This window comes from Mus pahari, chromosome 13, assembly GCF_900095145.1.
Source record: "Mus pahari chromosome 13, PAHARI_EIJ_v1.1, whole genome shotgun sequence".
NCBI lineage: Eukaryota > Metazoa > Chordata > Mammalia > Rodentia > Muridae > Mus > Mus pahari.
In genome coordinates, this window is record NC_034602.1 from 59,332,514 (window position 1) to 59,338,642 (window position 6,129).

A 6,129-nucleotide genomic window follows, 5' to 3' on the forward strand; every position below is an offset into this window, starting at 1 on the left:
CTTTAACACAGGCACTAAGATTAACAATTAACAAATGGGACCTTAAGAAATAGAAATTTCTGCACGGCAAAGAACACCATCATTTGGACAAAGAGGGAGCCTACAAAATGGGAGAAGACTTTTACAAACTATACATCCTATAGAGGATTAATTTCCAAACTATATAAAGAATTAAAAACAAAACAAAACAAAACAAAAAAAACAACAACAAAAAAACCCACTGGATTCTAAGGAACCAAATAACCCAATTAAAATATGGGGTACAATTGTAAACAGAGAATTCTCAATATTGAAAACTCAAATTTCTGAGAAACACTTAAAGAATATTAAAAAATTCTTAATCATCAGGGGAGTGCAAATCTAATATCTATATCTATATCTATATATCTATATCTATATATCTATATCTATATCTATATCTATCTATCTATCTATCTATCTATCTATCTATCTATATATATATATATATATATATATATATATATATATATTCACTTTTTCAGAAGCTGTGTCGCTTCTCCGGCAGAGCACCATCTCCTTTTCTTAAGATAGAAGACAAATGTTTTACTTTTCCCCAGGTAACTCCTCCAACTGTGTCCCCAGCTATGCCACTAATTTGCCACATAAGAGTGATCCATAACCTGCCCTCCTTATCTTCATTTCCTTTGCCGTTAAATCATATCAAATGCACACATTTTTTAAGAAAGCAAAATATTCTCCCACGCTGAATGCTAATAAAGCTAATTCCCCTAAAAATTAAAACTGCTTTGAGACTTAGGCTTACTCTCATCATAATGACTAAGTTCAATGAAGTGAGGAAGAGTTCATGCTGGAGTGATGATGTCATAAGGGGAACTAAGCTAGTCCATTGCCGAGGGGAGTGCTAACTTGCACAGGCACTGTAGAGATCAGTTTCTGAGCAAGTTGATAATCAGTCTACCCCTCGATGCAGCTATACCACTCTTGGGAATACTTCACCGGACACCTCATTATACCACAGAGAAACTTGCAATGAACCACATTCATTTCTGTTGCCTTCATAGTACTTAGAAATTAGAAACAGAATAGAAGTCTATCAACATGTAAATGGATAAAGAAAATGTGGCAAATTTACACAGTAGACGATTATTCAGCTTTTTAAAATGAAATAATGAAATTCACAGGTAAATGAATGGAACTATAAAGACATTCATCCTGATTGAGGTAATCCAGATCCAGAAAGACCGATATGGTATCTTTGCCATATAAGATATATTTGCTTATATGTGGATGTTACCTGTTAAGTCAAAGGTGAGCAAGCTACAATCTGTAGACCTATAGAAGTTACTGTGGGGGACAGCTTGATCTCTCTATGATGAGAAAATAAAGTAGAGAGTTATTCATTGATGATGGTGTGAGGTCTGGAATGACAGGATACAGCAGGCAAGGTGAGGGAAGAGAAAGGGAATGTGCTGAGAGGCAGCTAAGATAACGGACCTTGTGTGTGGTAGTAGGGTACCAAATAATCAATTCTGCTTGGGTGACCAAGAACTCAAGACTAGATAGTTCAGGGACTTAGGGTAAAATGAAATAGAACTGTTCTACTAAAGGAGATTAGCAGTAAAATCACTTTAATGCCATTTTTGCTCTACTCTTAGATCAGTGCCTTGCCTAGCCATCATTACGGAAGCTTCTTCCTGGATCAGAAGGAAGGAGATCTAGAGACCCACAGCCAGACATTCTGCACAGAGTGGGAGATCAAGGAACTCTCAGCCCTAAGTGGGATGTCTCCATCAAATCTCTCCCTCAGGGTTCAGGGAACCCTTTGTGTGTGGAAGTGGAAAGACTATTAAAGCCAGCGGAGATGGAGGAAACCTAGGAAACATGACTTTCTGAACATAACTGGGCTGACATCCATATGAATTCACAGAATCTGATGCACAGGGCCTGCATGCACAGGTCTACACCAGATGGGGTCCTAGATCTGAAAGAAGCAGACACATTTCCCTGTCCCCAATCCAGAAGCAATCTACAATTAATAACCACTTGAAAATTGGCAAATGAAATTTCGTTTTCTGTACAAGAGATTTACTGGGGAAACGAACTCTTAAGTGCAGACTGCATGCTCAGCAGTAGATGGTCAACAGAAAACTAAATCAGTGGCATATTCAGAGGTCCTCATTGTCTCATAATGGAGTGTTAGACTTTGTTGTTTTATCTTTTTTCTTTTTTCTTTTCATGTTATTTTTTACCATATAGATACTATATATATATATATATATATATATATATATATATATATATATATATATATTGTGTGTACAATATATATATGTGTGTGTGTGTGTGTGTGTGTGTGTGTGTGTGTGTGTGTGAGAACAAGTGGGTCTCCACGTCTGTAGTCATCATTACTTGTACCTATTTTGGGGTTCTTTTCCTTATGTTTCTTTTGTTGTTTTCCAATTTGTTAATTTTTGTTTTATTTTATTATAATTTATTTTATTATTTTTCTTTAGATGTCTGTTTGTTTTCTAAGAAATGACAGAAAGGCGAGATGTTACCTGAGTCCTAATGGGAGAATATATAATACAGAGGACCCATTTAGGAATTAGCAACTCACAGGCAGTTGTTTCTCTACACTTTGACCAGTTGTCAATTTCTGTACTAAACAGCATCCACTTCACAAAGAAGCATCTTTGATCATGGTTGATCAAAGATCAACCTGCACCCTAATCAAGACATCTCTCAAATGTGACTCTCAAGGTGGTTTTCTTTTGATTCAGTTAATAGTTCATGTCTATCATGTCTTACTTTCTAAAACAGTATATTTATGTCAAATCTTCTCTCAAACACCTTAATAGCTAATATCTTCTATCAACGAAAAACACTCCTTCCCAATCTATTAAATCTATTAATAAAGAGAAGAAACAAGATAATTTATAAGTTAGTGGACAATCATATGATTTTTCCCAACTTGTGTCACTAAATCGTTCTCATGAAATGGCATGGCATTGTTGGTTTTTATGATTCTCAAGTGCCTACTATGTACAAGGAGAATGTTTTATGTCTTTGCATTTTTCCATGTAATTCAACCTAATATTGGACTGATACTTATTTATATATGAACACATACACAAGCACTGTATAGATATACATAGACACACATGTGCAGACATGCACATTCACACACACATTATATAGATCTTTCAAAGATAAGCTTATTTTATTTAATATGATCAACTTTAGTTTTACCTATTTTTCAAATGGCATCATTTTATGCTTCATAGCTAAACTGACTTGCAACATTTTCGTTGCAGTTCATCTATAGTTTTGGAGTGGGAGAGATGATGTCCACCAATACTGTTTATCTTCATTTTCATACTTGTATTTCTCAATCTTCTCTATTAATTGGAATGAGGCTATTTATGTAGAGACTTTAAAATCATCTCTTTAATTTTATTTTATATTTAAAATATCCTCAATGCTCTTTATATAAAAGAGGGAAAAGACCTAAAAGTTACCAATGCAAATGAAAGATTTGACATTTTTTCATGACACTATTTCCCTCTTGTACTCAAAAAGATATTTTTCTTCTATTCTAAAGATATATTTGTCACATAAAAACTAAAATACTAGGTAAGAATCACTTTAGTCACCTCTAAAAGCATAGATGTCTAAGTTGTTAAACACAGTAATTCCTACAAACTAGATCAAGGAGTGAAATGCTATGCTTACTTAAAATTGGGTGGACAATTAGGGCTGAGGATTCAATTTTCTGCTATATGAGATTTAACCTGGTTCTTTGAAAATAAAATCCAAGGATCTTCAATGACAATTTTTCTGACTTCTGTTTCACTTGAAAATTCAATGAATATCTACTGAGTGGGTCTGTTCTGATCTTTACTAACTCATTTTCATTACAATATCAACCACAATTTCAATTACAATACAACACAATTTGGAATGTGACAAAGGCTAACAGATATCTTTAACATGTTGTTTAAGCACTAAGAAATGTTAATTATGCTCCAAAACAAGTAAAAATAAAGTGAATTCCAAATTTGCTGAATTATAGTAAAATTGGAAGTAACATATAAAAACACTTACTGGGGTAAACTTATCAAATCTACCCAAGAGCAAGACAGTTTATAAATGTAAAGTAATTATAACACATTTATGCAGAGAATTATTAGTGTTGATATATTACTTGCCAAGACTTGTTAATAAATGTTACTCCATGCATTTTATATAGCAAATATATCATCTGTAGTCTTTCTTCCCAATAATATTTTTATAATAAACATTAGGCACATTATGTGTATTCATGTTCTTTTGTTGATGTTGTTTTCCTGAAGAAACATTCTCCTTTGAGGATTTTCTTTTGCTCCATTCTGAAAAGACAGCACCTTAGGTCAGCTGTCCAAGGATAAGTTCCAGTTTTCTTAACTGTTTGTTTCCCTACAATTTCCAAGTGTTCATCACTTGTTTCACTCTGGAACCTTCAGACATTGAATCAATGAGTACTTCTTTCTTGACATAATTTTTCAGTTGGTAGATCATGTGCAAGAGTCACTTCATGATTTCCCAAATGTATGATTGCTGGAGCAAGGATGGGGCCCTGGGACAAAGGGAAGCAAATGCATATTTAGAATGTGTGTTTATACTATCAAGATGAGCAGTTGCCCCTTTAGGGTAGGGAATTCCGTGAAAATAACCTATCATCAAATTTGAGTGGTTTAAACAAAAAAATATGTTTTTGTTTTACTAGAAGTAGATTAGTCTCCGTGAGTGGGAGGCCTTTGTAGTTCAGCCCAAGTATAAATCTTAGCCCTGTCACCGACACTATCTGGGTCAAGAATCCATTGCTAAGTGACTGAGATGTCCAAGGACAGGAGATGAATAATACAAGGAGGCAACTGGCTAGACCACTCAGTTTATTTGGCCATTTGGAGCCTCTTGGGTAGTGAATGCTCTCTGGTAGGTGTTGACATGTTAACATATTCATCCACAGAGCTCCACTTTATTTGCAAATATTTTCAAGTCTGAGTGTAAATTTAAGCTATATTTAAGTATAATATATAACATATTATATATTTGTAGTTCTTCCTTAGTGCCCATATTCTTTTAAAGACTATGAAAAGCAAGGTGTATTGGGATAGTTTGAGACATATTTGAGTTTAGTGACATCATAAGTGGCACTGTCCTACATTTGCAACCAAGTAGGTTACCAAATTATCAGTCATTATATAAGATTTAAACGAGCTATTTTATACATTTTCAAAACTGACCCTTTCAGAAACCTAGCTTGACTTTTCTCTTTAGAGATATTTTTCACAAGAGGAAAAAATGTTCTTATATTTTTAAATGTTACTGTCTAGTTTTATGCCTAATGGACCTTATTCCTTTTTCTCAGACTCCTTTGGTTGTGTATATATTGTTTTCTATGTAATCTGATTAAGTCAATCCCCCACATCTCTGTTCTACTCCTCTCAGATAACCATCAGTACATTTCCTTTCTAACGTCATGTCTGTTATAAAAAATCCAGATAGTTCAGGAAGTGTTTCCCGTATATGCCTGGGTGTATGGTGATTCATTGGAGTATGAGAAACCCACCAGGGACCACATCCTTAAAGAAAACTTACTGTTCCTTTCCAGACATAGTATGCTTTTTCCAATAGGTCAAATCTTACCGGTGTATATCACACTGTGGGTTACTTTATGTGTTGTCCTTTATAGATGGAAAACAGAAAAAGAATAAGAAAACCTAGGCAGGGTGTTTGCTAGTCCATATGGAAGGACTTCTTTGTCAACTACAAACCTGAGTAGTGGCTTTTAATAGAGAAAAGTGGACCACCTTGGGATGACTAGACACTTTAGAGTACTCTCAATCTCAATGTTCATCATTCCTTCCTCAGATATATTTCTGTCCAAAGTCACAGTGTCTCAACATTTCTAAGTCTCAGTCCTTACTTCTGTCTCACACAATCACCTGAGTTGAGAGGTATATGTTGTTTGGATTTATGTATTTTTTTTATATAATTTTTGGACTCTGTAGTGGCTATTCCTGGTTGTCAACTTGACTATATTTGAAATGAACTACAATCCAGAATTGGAAGGCTCACCAGTGAACCTAATCTGGAGACTGGGAG